At 34.8% G+C, this 18,135-nt stretch overlaps 1 long non-coding RNA gene across 2 annotated transcripts in view; it reads right to left on the bottom strand.

The window, feature by feature from the left end:
- The window catches only part of LOC140608068 (uncharacterized), a 247,623-nt gene that overhangs the window by 138,281 nt on the left and 91,207 nt on the right, over positions 1 to 18,135 (bottom strand). For both annotated transcript variants that reach the window (XR_012010030.1, XR_012010029.1), the window contains exons 3-4: positions 5,466 to 5,635; positions 4,716 to 4,811 (exon numbers count right to left, since the gene is read on the bottom strand). This is a non-coding gene — a long non-coding RNA (uncharacterized lncRNA). The remainder of the gene's footprint in view (positions 1 to 4,715; positions 4,812 to 5,465; positions 5,636 to 18,135) is intronic.

Here is an 18,135-nt window from a genome sequence, read left to right as displayed (position 1 = left end):
CTCTCCAACTAGAGCGATAGCAATGGAGGTGGAGAGATGATCGGATTATTGATTGATTTTTGAAAGCAAAGTCAAAAGGATTTCGGTGACATATCACACTTGGATGTGAGAGAAAGATTTGCTCACCAGAAAGAACAGAATTATCCAATACATAAAAGGGGAAGACCACCAAAGCAGGCTTGAGGCACAAATGCAAGAGGCATTCTTACATGTTATGATAGGAGTCCCTAACAAAATAATTGCGCAAAGGTGTTCAAAAAGCATCTAAATACACTAGTCTGCGGTTTCAGGAGGTGGTAATTGCCCTGAAACTATAATAAAAGAATGAATCAATGCTTATAATGCACTTATCATATATCAGGAACTATCTTTTCTATTATATGTATGAATTATTTTTTTCATACAAAATTCTCATGAGATAGATACTATTATCAATATTTTATAGTGAGGAAACTGAGACACAAAGAAGTATTTGCTTTAAGGACAAAGAGCTAATAATACATAGTGAGAGCCTGTGTGTCTATTAGCCATGCTTCCTGCCTCTCTTGGTAACTAATCATCATGTAGCTAGTATTTAAAGTCATAAAACTGGATGAAATCCCCAAGAGATTCTGGAGAGAGTGGAAGAGATCCAAAGACTGAGCCCTAGAGCACTCCAGAATTAAGAGCTCTTAAGTCTTGAGTTGAGAAAATATCAGCCCTGACAGTGGAAGAAATCATCTCATAGTGAAGAAAATAAGATGGTTATGCTGCCTTGGAAGCAAAGACAATAATTCAAGAAGAGTGTGATGAATTATGTTAAAAAAATGCTGGTAGGTCAAATAAGAAAAGCTCTAAACTGATTTTTGGATTTAGCAACATGGAAGACATTGGGGAAATTAGCAAGATTAGTTCCGGTGAAGGGACAAGAGTGAAACTCAGAAGGAGAGGAAGTGAAGACAGGGAATCTAGATAATTTTTGAAGAGTTATTTTGTAAAGCAGATAAGAATTTAAAAAGGTAGAAGGGCTAGTGGTGTCAACAAAGAGATTTTTGTTTGTTTTTAATGTTAAAATAATAAACCACTGTCTGCACTCTCCTAGGTAGATTATATAAACACAGATACAAAGAGATGTTAAGAATAATGGATATCATCATCCTATTTTGTATATTATCTCAGTGAATGAGGAGGACTCATCTAAGAATAAGTCAGAGGTGAAGGTATAGGAAGAGAAATAGATAGGAGACAGACTTGATGGGGATTATGTCTTGTGAGAGCTGGGCAGCATTTGGGGTCAATCCCACTTGTAGTAGGAGCAGTACAAATGAACACTACATAGAGATGCCACTCAACATCTAACAGATGGGCCAAAACCTGAATATTTGACAATACACTGTGTTGGGAGATGCCATGAAACAGACAAGCTCTCCATTATGTTGGCAGTCAGAATAAAAAATGGTACAATCCTGATAAAGAGGAATTCAGAAGTACTGGGAAAATCATATATGCATGTAGCTTTTGACCCAGCAAGCCCACTTCTAGGCAACATTACCGAATTATGAGAAGGCTCATGCGCGTGGTTATTTATTATGGTATAGTTTGTAATTACAAAAGTTTGGAAATATTCCAAATGTCTATGAGTGCAGGACTAGTTGAACAATCCATGATTCGTTCACAGACCAAAACACTCTGCAGGTTTAAAAATGGAGGAAGAACATTTTTTTCACATCCTTGTTTTAAAATAATTAACTTAAACTCCCTTCTAGTCTCTTTATGCTTTCCCTCTCTTCCCTGACCCATTCTCTCCCCACTTTCATTCTCCTTCCTTCCAACTGCCAAAGAAAACTTGCATCTGTCAAAGTTCAACAGGCAAGGTAAACTTAATTTAAGGCTATTGTGGTAGCAGAGAGATGTTTGCCTCCACTGGAACAAACAGTTGCAGAGTGCTTAAGAGCTGGGGTGGGAGGCTGAGGGGCCATCTAGATTTGTTCATCGACCTCACTGTCAGGAAAAGTACATTTTCTCTTACCTTCATGATGGGAAGATAGTTTAACAACTTGAAGCAAGCAAGGTTCTCCTACTCTTCTGTAGAAACTGGAGATCATGCCTCTTTTTTACTTAATGGTTACATTTCCCTTCCTTCTTTCCTTCCTTCCTTCCTTCCTACTTCCTTCCTTCCTTCCTTCCTTCCTTCCTTCCTTCCTTCCTTCCTTCCTTCCTTCCTTCCTTCCATGGAATCATGTGAAATTATAAACCACTGTTGTTTTAAGCAACTAAAACATTTTAGTGTAGCAAGACATAATGAAATATCTTATGATAGCCTATTCCAACAAAGCAAAACTGGCCTTAAATGATATTATTCTCACATCAGGTTAATTTGAATTTTGACTGTATATGAGTAAATAATATTTAAAATTTAAAATTTAGGGTGCATGTTGATATCATGAATGTGTAGGAGAATATCCTTATACTTAAGATACATTTGCTTGAATATTTAGTATTTAACTGTATTACTATATGCACTTATTTCCAAATAGTTCAGCCAAGAAAGAGGGGAACTATGTTTGTGTGTGTGTGTGTATATATATATATATACTTAGAAAGCAAATGTGCCAAAATGTTACATTCTAGGTGAAAATTGTGAGGATATTCATTCTACTTTTCTTTATTCTGAAGTTTTATTTTTTCAAAATACAAAAGTAGGAAAATATTAATAAAAAAGTGAATAAATGAATATATGTTAGAATATATGTCATGTGAGAAAAATTTTCTCTCAGTGAGCCTTTTTAGTCACATCTCATTTAGAATTCTGTATACTATTCCCACCAAGCATTCCCTATGCCCTTCCCTGGTTTATTTTTTCATGTCATACATTCATTAGAGTCATTGGGATTGACACAAACAAAAGTTACAAATTAATTTTGGATTTTTGACTACAAAATGACAGTTAAGAAACAAACAATAAGGATCCCTGGGTGGCTCAGTGGTTTAGCGCCTGCCTTTGGCCCAGGGTGTGATCCTGGAGTCCAGGATCAAATCCCACATCGGGCTCCTTGCACGGAGCCTGCTTCTCCCTCTGCTTCACCCTCTGCTTCTCAATCTCTCTCTCTGTGTCTCTCATGAATCAATATATAAATTCTTAAAAAAAGAAACAAACAATAGAATTAATCTATATAAAGTGGGCTATCTTGAATCTTTTTCAGCTAGAGAGAGGAGTCCCTGACAAAAGCAAAATATTGTATTTTAAAAAGTCTTAATTATTGGGTCAGGACAATCACCTAGACCAAATACCTAAATAATTGATTTAAAAGTAACCTAGCTAATCAAAAATTCAACCTTTAAAAAAATCAACGTTTAAATTTAATTGACAAATGTTATTTTTCAAAAATCTACTCCATAAAATGTTTTTTGAAATTTCTTTTTTTTTATTTATTTATGATAGTCACAGAGAGAGAGAGAGAGAGAGGCAGAGACATAGGCAGAGGGAGAAACAGGCTCCATGCACCGGGAGCCCGACGTGGGATTCGATCCCGGGTCTCCAGGATCACGCCCTGGGCCAAAGGCAGGTGCCAAACCGCTGCGCCACCCAGGGATCCCTGTTTTTTGAAATTTCCAAAACAATCTACCAATTCAAACATACAATAATACATATTTTTCACTTACAATTTTTATCTCAGGGCAACATCCAAGACACACTTGTTCACGTATATGTTTTACTTTCTCTGAAGATAATGCAAGTGTGTTACAATAGTGCTAGACATTAATTATTTATCAGTATTACAGCAATAAGAAATGAAAAGTAAACCAAGCCAAGATGAAAGTATATAGCTACTGAAATAATGCAGGGGATCACCTTGCTAGATGTGATGCAGTTGTCTGGACAAATAAATGATGTACTGGGAGATACACACACACACACACACACACACACACACACTGCTTCTCTATCTGATTGTAAAGAGAAATTTATAGTTAGTAGGCTAGGATAAAGTCAAAATTATCAAAACAGTAGATATAAAAACTAAGCATGGTGTAATACACTAGATGAGATACAAGAACAAAAAAAAAGGACATTAGTTAAAAACTAAGAAAAAAAGTACTTTAGCTAGTAATAATTTATCAACATATGTTTATGAACTATAACAAATATACTAATGCAAGATATTAATAATAAGGAAATTGGGTATGAAGTATAATGGGAATTTTCTATACTTCACAACTTCACAATATTTTAAAAATCCAAATATATTCTAAAATGAAATGTTTGTTAAAAGAAAACAGAAACAAAGAATGTCCAATACTTTCATTGCCTAGTTGGGTGTGTATGTGTTTAATTGTTGCTAACTTTGATGTGTTTTTACTTAATAAGAATGGCACTTGTATCTTAGGGAAAATGTAATGTACATTTTAAAACACAACAGCTATTAAGGGGTGTCTGGGTGGCACAGTTGGTTGAGCATCCTACTCTTGGTTTCAGGTCAGGTTGCCATCTGGAGGTCGTGAGTTCAAGCCCTGCATTGGGATCCACGTTCGCGTGGAGTCCACTTGAGATTCTCTCTCCTCTTTCTCTGCCCCCCTGCTTGCCCTCTTTCTCCTTCTCTCTCTCTAAAAAGTAAATAAATCTTTAAAACATAATTAACAGCTATTAAAGATTTTGATACTTAGGGAGAACACAAAATTTCTTTGTTACCACACAAGAAAGAAAGCACATTTTCCAATCTAATTATGCAACTGACCTAGCATCAACTGTTGAAAGAAATGGGAAAACGTTTTAACCCAGCCTTAAAAGTAGAGGCATTCTTCGCCTGCTCAAACATCTTTTGTTCCCAGATCTGTAAAGGATAAAATGTATGTAGTTATAATCTCTAATTTGGATTTTAAAAAGTAAAAAATAAATAAATAAATAAATAAATAAATAAATAAATAAATAAATAATAAATGAAAAGTAATAATGAAATATTACTGAAATTCAGTTATATTAATCTGAAGAGTGATCTTCTTTTCCTTTTTTTTAAGAAAAATCTGTTGTTGAAGAGGAATTGAGGTATTCAGTGTGATAATATTTTGGTGAGAAAAACAATAATAGCTAAATGCACTTGAGAAAAACCACACTTTTACATTTAAGCCCAAATATTTTATGTCATTATACTTATGTGTTTGCAGTAATGACAATATTTATAGCAAGATAATAATTGAGGCCAAAGATGGTGTTGACACAATTCTAACACATTCCTAGTATTTATGTGTCTTTTGACCACTGAGTTAAATTTTCCAAAATATAGTTTTCTCATCTACTAATGGCAATAAGATGTCTGCTTTCTGTATCTCACAGATTATAAGGTTAAATAAGACCACGTAAAATGTGTATAAATTATAACCTGAAAAAAAGCACTGAACTGATTATTTTTGTTTCTAAAATTAGAAATGTAAACAATTAAGAAACAAAAAAGGAAACAATTACTATAATAGTAACAAATGGTTCTCACATTTGTATTACAGAATTTAAAATATTTTTTGATGTAGTCTTCTTTCAACCTGCCACATTTTCACATCGATTTAGTTGGATAGCGGAGCTTTTTGTTCCAGTGCAACACCTTCTATCCTTTCATCATCAAGCAAAACTCATGGCTGGTTTGTTGCAAATGATATGTAGATTCTTGATAAAAAAATAAATAAACATTTTACTTCAAAACAACCCTCACTAATATTTATTATGTGTTGTCATACAGTATCTGCAATATTACATATAGTAAAGGTAGATATAGATAGACATCCAGAAGGAAGGAAGAAAAGAAAGGAGGGAGGAAGGGAGGTAGGGAGGAATGAAAGAGAAAGAAAGAAATTCATGTATCTGTATATTTTTATGCATGTGTACATTTCTGAATATATAATTATGTACTGAGATAAGTAAGCAAGTTACTCTCTGTATTTATGAGATTTATCCCTAATTGTATTATTGATGAAAGCAAGCCTTTGGGAAAAAATCATTTTGGCTTTTTAGATTCCTACTGAGAGAATGGGGATTAAGGAATATACTTACAGAAAAGAAGGAGGAGGTAAAAACTAATTAGTAATTATAGCTTATGAATATTTACAAATTAAAGTTACTTTGTAGACCTAAAGTCTTATCATTAAAAAATGTACACTATGCAAAAGATGTTCCTTGGGAAAAAAAATAAGAACTATTCTGTACCACGTTCAGAATTCAGTTATTTAAAATTAATTTAAGGCCAGTCACTCAGGAGATTTTCTTCTAGAGATTTTAGATAGGTAACCAAATGATTTGGTATCCTTTAGAGCGTTAGGCCTAGTGTTGATAACCATTGAGATAGTTTCTTCTGGTGTATAAATGATTCATCTGAAAGAGGTTAAGTGCTTTGGGGAAACTTTATTAACTCTTCCTGGAGCCAAGTGTATCATTTAACAAATGGTTACTGCCTCTTCCCATCAAAAATGGCCTATTACAACCAAGTCATGTATCATATGTCAAGTAAATATAGTTCTTATTTTGTTTATTGAGCTGGAAAGATTAAGAACCTTTCCAAAAGAAGATAAAATGAACTAGCAAACAACTGGGGCAAAAACATGAGTCTACTGCCACCCTACAGTGTTTAATAAGTCCTTAGCTCACATTTCCTTCACATTAGCAGACTTTACTTCAGCCTACTGCCATATTTCACAGGATTTATCAATCCACAAAGAGAGTCAAAGCATTAAGAAATGTGGTCTTCATTGTCGATCAGAAGAGCCAATTACAACTTCTAGTAAATCCCCGTCTAAGTCAGTGAATTGCAAGGCAAGCAAAAAAGTCACTTCTCCAGGGTATGCCTTTTCAGCAAGATTTGACAACTTACAGAGAATTATCTGAAATGGATGATCACGATCATTATGTGTCTATCATACAAGTGCTAAATGGATGTGTACTACATACATCCCATAAGAATAGGAAAGACATTTTAAGCATATCGGATTAAAATGATTTCAATGACCTTGTAACCTCATAAGCAGATATTCGAGACAATCCTGTCTTTTAATCTAACCTATGCAAACTAAAGTACAGTTTAAAAATTGTTTGTGATTTTTGGCTTCTGTAGCATATTCATCTATATTGAACAAAATTATTTTTATTTTAAATACATATATTTGAAGCAATTCAGAAACTAGAATTCCATGATTTCTGATACAAAAGAAGATAAGAGACAGGGTTATTGATGACTTAGCATCTAATAATTATATTTATTCTACAAGTTATGCAACAAATTGAGTATTGAAATTGAATATAATCTAATTAGTTTAATGTTGCAACTTATTGTAAGAAAGGGAATGACTCTGGTCACCAATTTTATTATTGTTGCAACATGTTTTAAAAATCCACTTACTTCTGGGAAATAGAATTTGGGCCATTTTAAATTATATTTTCTATAGATATCGTAAGAAGCTTGGTTTTAGCTATAAGTTTCTGATTCTAACTGCTTTTGGTGGTGGGAGGCCAGAAAGAGGGGGACAGAGAGAGAATCTTAACCCTGAGGTCATGACCTGATCCAAAATCAAGAGTCAGATGCTTAACCAACTGAGCCACCCAAGCAGCTCTAACAGCGTTTTTTTTTTTTTTTTTTTTTTTTAATAATAGTCAATTGATCAAGTAACAAGGGACTTAAATAGAAATACCAGAAATCTTAGTCTCTAAATTGTATTTCAATTTCACTTTTTTAAGACTTAAGACTTTAATTTTTTATGACATTAATTATTTTTTTTTATTTTAAAGAAAATTTGTTATGGTCAAGTCAAATTTTACTGTTTTGGGCAAGATCCATGGAACAATTGTAGAATACAAAGCAAAATAATAGTGATCATTACAGTTATTTATAAAGCTAGAACGGGTATAACTTATGTAACTGCTCAGTTATGAGCTCAGAAAGATTTTTAGACCAACTTACTCTTCTCATACCAAAGGAGAACTTCAAAAGCTAAGGTATGTTTGTGTCAACTGTAACCAAAATACCTTTCTAGACTTGGGTAGAAAAATTTTAATCAGAAACATGTAAATGCTTTTCTCATAGAAATAGGTTTCTATAATCAAATAAAAAATTATGTGTGTTATATATTTATGTATTCTGTTAGCTCAGAATTTTTAAAGAAAGTGACACCCAAATAGTGACAAGCATATCTATCACTTGGATCTTGGTTTTTAATACTGTTCCTCAATAAAGAATAGGGACGCTTGCAGCGATGGTTGATCCTATGCTAGGACAAGAACTATACAAGTATGTGAAGCATTTTTTAATATAAGAAAGAGAGAGTACTCAAAAAAAAAAACAACAACAACAAAATAAACACATTGATGAGGGTATGACAAATGAGTACAGGAGCCAACTGAAATAGCTATCAACGGCCAACACTGAAAAATTTGAGCAACCAAATACAATATTATTGGTTTATGATATAAAATATAAAATATATGTTCATGAGCCCATCCTGATATAAATTAGAGATTAAATACATTAATAAATGGGAGAGTAGGGATAAATCCTCCATAGATTTATGTTGCTATTCTAGCCTCAAGAAGGAAAAGCATAACTCTGTAGTCTTAAGGTATGGTCTGCACATAGAGACTTCTGAAGAATAAAGTACAGGAAAAAAAAGCAGAGAGAATGAATGAAAGAACAAAAGAATGAACAAAAGAAAGGAAGGAAGGAAGGAAGGAAGGAAGGAAGGAAGGAAGGAAGGGAATAAGGAAGGAAGGAAGAAAAGAAAGAAAGAAAAAGAAAGAAAGAAAACAAGCAAGCAAGCAAGCTATGACTTTACAGTGCATATAATTCTGACCCTGGATTGCTCAGTTATTTATCACATTTATGAACCCAAGGTAACCTCCTGGCTAGAGAAAAAATGGCTCACTAGTAATCTTTGACATACAGGATCACAATTACTCAAGTTATCACCAGTAGTGGGGAGGAAAATGTCAAGCCTAGAGGCCAAGCTTTGGGTGGTCAAGTAGTATTTTATTTGCTACAGTATCAAAAGTGTTAGGAAGACTGTAGGGTGTGTTAGCTCTTTCTGACTACTGGAAAGCATATAAAAAGAAATAAGGACTTCAAAGCCTTGAACTCTCAATCCAAGACAAGGATAGAGAAGTAGAAAGTGTCCACAGCAACATTAAAAAAAGTCTCTTCCAGAAATAGATGGGCAGAAATGGCTGAAGATGAAGTCTCAAATCTGATTTTGAGTGTAGCAAAGTCACAACACCAGTTAAAAGCACAACCTCACTGAAGTTCATATGCTAAGGTTAAGATAATGATTGTGAAGGATTAGGACCCTGAGACTTATAAATGGAATATTCTGACAGACACAGACTTAACCTACAAATCATCTTGAAAATTCCATGCACATGGAACCAATTTCTTCTTCCCTTTCTGTAGAAACCAGCCTCCTCTGACATGAAGAACTTCCAGGACTTCATTAGGAGCAGGTGACTCTGATTCACAGTATTTGCCCATTCTATTCAAGATCCACGTCCCAACATCCCTCATTGCCTCAAGACCCTTATGAAAGTTAATCTCAGCATGCATGGCACAGAGGGAAAACTGCAATGTCAGTTTTAGGAGGAGGTGAAGTATCCCAAGAATTGTAGTTCCTTTCAGCAGGATTCTAGGGTGGGAATGGGTTTTCATAGGCATTACAACTAAGAAGATTAAATATAAGACTGGGTCAGACATTCAGCTGGGACTTGGAATTTAATGTGTAAGCAAAAGAGACTAACTCTAACATTGCTTGGTTATTTAATTGAAGCCTAGATTCAAAAGTGGCCCTCTAAGGCACATGGAGTGTGAGGAACTCTTATCATTCTGGTGGAAATGCAAGATGGTATAGTCACTTTGGAAGACAGTTCAGCATTTCTTACACAACTAAATATGCTCTTACCATACAATCTAGCAATTACACTCCCTTGGTATTGACTCAAAGGATATGAAACATGTCTACACCAAAACCTGCACATGGATGTTTATAGAAGCTTTATTCATAATCACCAAAAGTTGGAAGTAACCAAGACGTTCTTCAGTAGATGAACAGATAAACAAACTGTGGCACATTCAGACAATGGAATACCATTCATCACCCCCACCCCACCCAAAAAGTAATGATTTTTAAAAAAAGGAAGAAAGGGAGAAAAGAAAAGAGCTCCCAAGTCATGAGAAGACACAGAGGAAACCTAAATGCATTTAACTGAGTGAGAGAAGCCAATCTCAAAAGTTATAATTACCTGACGATTCTGGAAAAGTTAACAGTAATGGAGCGAATAAAAGTTGTCAGAGGTCTAGGGGAGGGAGGAATGAATAGGTGGAGCATGGAGGATTTTTAGGACAGTGAAAACACTCTCCATGACACTGTAATGGTGGACACACATCATTTGTCCAAGCACACAGCATATACAACACTAAGAGTGAACCCTAATGTAAACTACAGACTTGGAATGGTAATGATGTGTCAATGTAGGTTCCTCGATTGTAACAAATATGCCACTCTGGTAAAGGTTGAAGGTTATGCATATGTGGGTTCAGGGAGTATATGGGAAATCTCTATACTTCCTCTTACATTGCTTATATACCGCCCCAAACTAACTAACTAGTCTTTAAAGTAAATCTGACCCTCCAGTTAATAAATCTGAGGTGTTAGAACTTTCCTGGAAAGAAACATTAATACCTTATTGAGGGAACAGGGGAATCTTTGAAAACCTTTGAAGTGGGTGTTTTCTTTATGCTGCGATGAAGGTGAGAAATGATGCTATGGAACTAAGCTCTGATTTCCATGGGCTTCTGGAACAGCAAATGGCAGGTGCAATTGCTTAATTTTTCAAAATTATCAGTTGGGGCAGTTTTATGTACACTAACACAGTAACAATAATGATTTTCATCAGAAGGTAAGAATAAAAACAATTTTTGGTTAATCTGGTTAGTGGTAAAACGATCCCTTTTGTGTCTTATTTTTACTTTTTTGTATCTAGGAACTTTTTAACATCCTTTTTTATTGTATAAAGAAACAATATGGGATTGACCCTCAACAACAACAACAAAAAAGTATAGAGCATTGTTAACTATAAGCACAATGTTATACAATAAATCTCTAGAGCCCTTTCATAGATGACTGAAACTCATTAAATAGCGACTCCCTTTTCCCCCATCCTTAACCCCTGCTAACCATGATTCTACCTTCTATTCCTATCATTTTGATTACCTTAGATACTTCGTATTAGTGCAATTTGTGCTTCTATGGCTTGATTATTTCACATAGCATATCCTGAAGGTTTAGCCATGCAATTGTATGTGGTAGGATTTCATTCTTTTTTATGGCTGAATAGCATTCCATTGTATGTGTAAACCACATTTTTAAAAAAATCATTCATCCTCTAATGGACACTTGGTCCACTCTTAGAAGAAAGGCTTTCAGTGTCCACCATTGAGTGTGATGCTAACTCTGGGATTTCACATGTGACTTCTACTATGTTGAGCTAATCTCTTTCTATTCATAGTTTCTCAAGTGTTGTTTTCATAAAAGGGTTTTGAAATTCGTCAAGCGCCTTTTCTGCATTTATTGATGATCATATGATTTTTAAAATCTATGGACATCTTATTTTGGGGGGGCTGTCAAAGTATTTTAAAGTTTTATTCAACTGCCAGTTGGCTAACATACAGTATACTTAGTTTCAAATGTACAATATAGTGAGTGATTCAACACTTCCATACAACACTATACTCATTGCTTATCACAAGTGCACTCCTTAATTTCCATCACCTATTTCACCCATCCCACCACCTACCTCCTCTTGGTGACCATCACTTTCTTCTCTATAATTAAGAGTCTGATTCTTGGTTTCCTTCTCTTTCTTTTTTTCCCCCCTTTGTTCATTTGTTTTGTTTCTTAAACTCCACTTTTGAGTGAAATGACATGGCATTTGTCTTTCTCTGACTGACTTATTTCACTTAGCATAATATTCTCTAGCTCCATCCACGGTATTGCAAATGGCAAGATTTCATTCCTGTTTATGGCTGAGTAATATTCCATTGTATTTACATATTACATCTTCCTTATTCATTCATCAGTTGATGGACAATCTGGCTGTTTCATAATCTGGCTAGCATAGATAATGTTCCTATAAAAATCGGGTTTCATGTATTCCTTTGGATTAGTATTTTTGTATTCTACGGGTAAATACCTAGTAGTCCAATTGTTGGATCTTAGGGTAATTCTATTTTTAGCTTTTTCTTTTTTTAAAGATTTTATTATTTATTTATTTATTTAGTTAGTTAGTTAGTTAGTTATTAATTATTTATATATTTATTTATTTATTTGAGAAAGAGAGAAAGCACAGGGGGAGGAGCAGAGGGAGAAGGACAAGCAGACTCCGGCTAAGCCCAAAGCAGGGATCCATCTCAAGATCCTGAGATCAGCAGCCCCGGTGGCGCAGCGGTTTAGCGCCGCCTTCCGCTCAGGGCGTGATCCTGGAGACCCTGGATCAAGTCCCACGTCAGGCTCTCTGCATGGAGCCTGCTTCTCCCTCTGCCTGTGTCTCTGCCTCTTATTCTCTCTCTGTGTCTCTATGAATAAATAAATAAAAAATCTTAAAAAAAAATCCTGAGATCATGATCTGAGCCAAAATCAGAGTTGAATGTTTAACCAACTGAGCCACCCAGGCGCCCCTATTTTTAACTTTTTGAGTAATCTCCATACCATTCTCAAGATTGGCTGCACCAGTCTGCATTCCCACCAACAGTGCAAGACTGTTCCCCTTTTTTCACATCCTCACCAATATCTGTTGTTTCTTATGTTGTTGATTTTAGCCATTCTGACAGGTGTGAGGTGATATCTCATTGTAGTTTTGATTTGTGTTTCCCTGATGATCACTGATATAGAGCATCTTTTCATGTGTTTGTTTGCCATCTGAATGTCTTCTTTGGAAAAATGTCTATTCATGTCTTTTCCCCATTTTTTAATTGGATCATTCATTTTTTGGGTATTGAGTTTTATAAGTTCTTTATATATTTTGGATACTAACCCTTTAACGGATATGTCATTTGCAAATAGATGATCATGGAGTTTTTACCTCTATTTTCTGTTAATGTGTTGTATCACATTGACTGATTTTCAAATGTCCAGCCATTTTTGCATCCCAAGGATCATCCCATTTAGTCATGATGTATGATCTTTGTAATGTGCTGTTGAATTTAGTTGACCAGTATTTTGTTGAGGATATTTTTCATCTATATTCATCAGAGAAATTGTGTTGTTTTCTAGATTTGGTATGAAGGCAATGCTGGTTTCATAAAATGAGTTTGAAAGTGTTCACTCCTCTTCAGTTCTTTGGAGGAATTAAACAGAATTGATGCTAAATCTTTACATAATAGTAGAATTCATCAATGAAGCCATCTGGTTCTGGACTTCTCTTTTTTAGATTATTGATTATTGATTCAATCTCCTTACTTGTCATAGATTTGTTCAGATTTTCCCATTTCTTCATCATTCAGTTTTGGTGGGTTGTATATTTATAGGAATTTATCCATTTCCTCTAGGTTATCCAATTTGTTGGCATATAATTTTCCACAGTAGTCTCATGATCCTTTGTATCTCTGCAGTATCAGTTGTAACAATGTCTCCCCTTTCACTTCTGAATTTGAATCTTCTCTTTTTTTCCCTTAGGTAGTCTATCTAAAGTTTTGTCACTTCTGTTGATCTTTTAAAAAACCAACTCTTAGTTTCATTGTTTTTTTCTATAATTTTTCTGTTCTCTATTTAATTTATCTCTATCTAATCTTTATTACTTTCTCTGTTAACATTGAGTTTAATTTATTCCACTTTTTCCAGTATCTTGGTGTCTAGAATTAAATTGTTTATTTAAGGCCCTTATTTTTCATTGTGGGCATTTATCACTAACACTTCACTCTTGATACTGCTTTTGCCACATTCTATAAGTTTTTGTGTGCTGTGTTTTCATTTTCATTTGTCTCATGATATTTTCCAATATCCTTTTTGATTACTTATTTTTTAAATTTATTTATTTATTTATTTATTTATTTATTTATTTAATATTTTTTTATTGGAGTTTGATTTGTCAACATATAGCATAACACCTAGTGCTCATCCCGTCCAGTGCCCACCTCAGTGCCCCCTGCCCACCTCCCCTTCCACTACCCCTTGTTCTTTCCCAGAGTTAAGAGTCTCTCCTTTCTGTCACCCTCTCTAATTACTTCTTTTATCCCTTTGTTGTTCATGAGTCTGTTGTTTAATTTCCACCACATTGATATAAATTTTCCAGTTTTTCTTCTGCTATTGATTTCTAGTTTTATTTCACTTCACTTCAGTTTTTTCTGTGAAAGTGCCCTCTGAGCCTTATCCAACTCTCTGTTGTACCGTGGTGTCCCTGAACAACAGCATATTGCCCAGCTCTTCTTTGTTCTCAATGGTCTCCAGGCGACTAGAATGTGCCATACTCTGTCAGCATTCTGATACAGGTGAAACAGAAGCTAACTTTCTGGGAAGCCCCCAAGAAAGTCAGAACATTGGACATATGATAGAGTTTTCTCTTTCTTTTACCAGGGAGATACTGGCAATTGGGAGTTTCCTCCTAACCACAAGCTGGTCTCAGAGAGGAACTATGGTGAAATAGTACCACAAATTTTCCTACTAGCTTTGATGTGATTGGTTACCTGCTTGCCTGGGGTGCAGGAGTCTCTTAACTGGTTTACGGATTTCTCAGAAAGGATGTCGGTCCATGTATGTTGAATAGGTGTCTCCATGGGATGAAGGAACGTCTGGAGCTTCCTATTTCTCCATCTTGCTGATGTTACTCTGTGAACTTTTTTATGATTAAAATATGTTGACAGTAATGATTTAACTAATGGATGTTGGGGAATAGAGAGGCAATATGAGAAGTGAATAGTTGCTATTCCACTCATGCTAATTAGTGGGAAAAACGCAATTGAATTTTTTTTTTGTTTGAATCTCAACATAGTTAAGGATTTTTTTAAATTATGAAAGTAGCCAATAGATAAATTTAAATAATGATATAACTAATATGTTGGAAGAAGGAAGAAAAGGGAAGTAAGAAACAGTTTAACTGAACAAAATTCCTTATCTTTCAATGGGGAGGGAATGTATTTAAACAAACTGATAAGAAAGAAGGCATAAGGACATTATTTAAAAATGAAATGGCAATTACAGAAGAAATAAAACCAGAAATAGTTAAACATAGTCAGTTTCAGGAAATAAGGTTGCCAGTAGTAATGAGAAATACAGATTTACTTTTACATTTATCTCTTTTTGATATGATTTGACTTTTTAAATAACACTGTATTACTTTTCAAATAATTTACATTCTAAATGCATAAATAATTCGATAAGTGCAAAACCATAGAAATAAATTTTAAATTAACAATTGGTTAATAGGGACACCTGGGTAGCTCAGTGGTTGAACATCTGCCTTTGGCTCAGGGCATGATCCCAGAGTCCCGGGATCAAGTCCCACATCGGGCGCTCTGCATGGAGCCTGCTTCTCCCTCTGCCTGTATCTCAGCCTCTCTCTCTCTCTGTGTCTCTCATGAATAAATAAATAAAATCTTAAAAAACCACAACTGATTAATAAAATTCAAATAAAAAGTTACCAGTGTATGATAAAATCAATTGTATCACTACTTTTCCCTGTCCTCTATTTTTTAACATAATTATGTATATGTGTCTGTGTTTGTGTATCTACAATTCTATGAAATTTTGTCACGTGTGAAGATTCATATGAATACTACCACAATCAAGATACAGCACACTTCCTCACAAGAATTCCTTGTGTGATCCTTTTAAAGCCATAGCTACTTCCTGCCCCGTTCCCCTCTTTGAAACCTTACTAAAACATTAATCTTCTCTGCATCACAATAATTTTATCATTTCAAGAATGTCATATAAAAGATTTCACAAAATATACAACTTTTTGACATGGGCTTTTTTCCCCACTCAAAATAATTCCCTTGAGATCTATCCATGTTGTTGCATATATCAACTGTTCATCCCTTTTTTTGCTAATTGATACTCCATGGTAGGAAGATAGCACTGTTTGCATTACTGTTCACTTATTGAAAAATATTTTGTTTCGTTTTTCCTAGTTTTGGATCATTGAGAATAAAACCTCACGGTAAACACTGACATATAGATTTTTATATGAACATAAATTTTCACTTCCCTGGATTAAATGTGTGATTACCAGATCATATGGCAATTAGATATTTGGTTTTGTAAAACTGCTAAACTATTTCCCAGAACAGGCATATCATTTTATGTTCCCACCGGCAAGGTAGGCATATCCAATTTCTCAACATCTTCATCAGCATTTGGTGCTAGCACTATTTTTAAATTTGAGTCTAGTCTTTCTGACCATGTGTAGTGACATTTCATTGTGATTTTAATTACATTTCTCTAACATATTCTGTCATTGGTCTATGTTCTATCCCTCCACTAATACAACACAGTCTTTCTATTGTAGATATATTGTAAGCCTTAACATCAGGAAGAATGATTTCTCCCAAGCCAATTCTTCTTTTTCAGAATTGTTTAGTTATGTATATCTTTTGCCTCACCACATTTTATCACACACTTGTCATCATCTACTCTAAAATTTTGATAGGAATTGCATAAAATCTTAAGATTAATTTGAGAGTAATGGAGACTTTTACTCTTTTGAGTCTTCTGATCTACAAATTCCATTTTTTAACAAAATTATGCTTCCCTAACTTGTACTAGCTTCACAGCTTCAATTACAATGTTTATGCAAATGATTTCTATTTCACTGACTTCATTACCAGCTGAAATTTCCAAATTTCTAGCAACATACTGGATATCAAATTGATATTTTGCAAATATCACAAACTAAACATATACAACTTTAAATTTTCTCTTTCCAAATAAACACCTCCCTTTGTTTCTCTTCTGAGGAAAGTGTAATCTCTTCTAGTTATTGAGACAACATTTCTCTGCCTTGTGCAAGCATCTTTTTTTCTCCACTCCTCCATATTCAGTTGATATAAAATACTATTGCATGTATCTTAGATATAATATTCTCATACCTTGTCTTTTTCCTTTCAACTGAAGTAATCCAATTTAAAATCCTCTTTACATACCCTTATTCCATTGACATAGCCTTTGAATTGCTATGTGCTTCAACTATCTCTGAATCTCAACCTATTCAAAAGCATATCACCAATTTTTCATTCAGGAAAGTAAAGCCTTTTCTCTGGTATTCTAATACACAAATTTGGTAGTGAGATTATTGGTTTTAAAAAGAGAATTCAGTAAACTAACTGATCCTTATATTTCTTTGTTTAACAAAGCATTTACCGGGGATCCCTGGGTGGCGCAGCGGTTTGGCGCCTGCCTTTGGCCCAGGGCACGATCCTGGAGACCCGGGATCGAATCCCATGTCAGGCTCCCGGTGCATGGAGCCTGCTTCTCCCTCTGCCTGTGTCTCTGCCTCTCTCTCTCTCTCTGTGTGTGTGTGACTATCATAAATAAATAAAAATTAAAAAAAAAAAAAAAGCATTTACCAAGAAGACAATCTGGACTTAACAGAATCTTAAAAAAAATAGGCTTATGTTTCCCTCATAAATGGTTTTATTAAGGTTCTTTCCTGTGCACGTCAAAAGCTGGGAGGAAGGAAAAGAGCAAGAAGAGTGTGAGGTGGTGTGTGGAGTGGTTGTGTGCATGTATGCTCTTCTAAAGAAGGAAACAAGCCAGTGGGCAACTGGACCAGTTTGTTAGAAAAACAGACAGCATGTCTTTGAATGAAAAGTGAAAGTGCCCATGCAAGTGCCCTAATTTTGGGTAACTTGGACAAAGTATTTTCTCTCTCTCATTGTATGACATAAGAGGAGTCCAGCTCCTAGTTTAAAAACCAACATATATAGTGTGGTATGGTGGTAGATGGTAACCAAACTTGTGATGAGCGCAGCACAGCCTACAGAGATGTTGAATCACTATGCTCTATACTTGAAACTAATATAACATTGTGTGTTGACTATATTTAAAAAGTAATAATTAAAACAAACAAAAAACTAAGTGCGATTTGTCAGGCCACACCATAGGCAGTTACAAGGGTTCTACAATGGCTGGCCTCATGGAGAAAGC

Source organism: Canis lupus, chromosome 17 (genome assembly GCF_048164855.1).
Source record: "Canis lupus baileyi chromosome 17, mCanLup2.hap1, whole genome shotgun sequence".
Classification (NCBI taxonomy): Eukaryota; Metazoa; Chordata; class Mammalia; order Carnivora; family Canidae; genus Canis; species Canis lupus.
The sequence above is the reverse complement of the archived record's forward strand: the minus strand, read 5'-3'. Positions and strand labels throughout refer to the sequence as shown.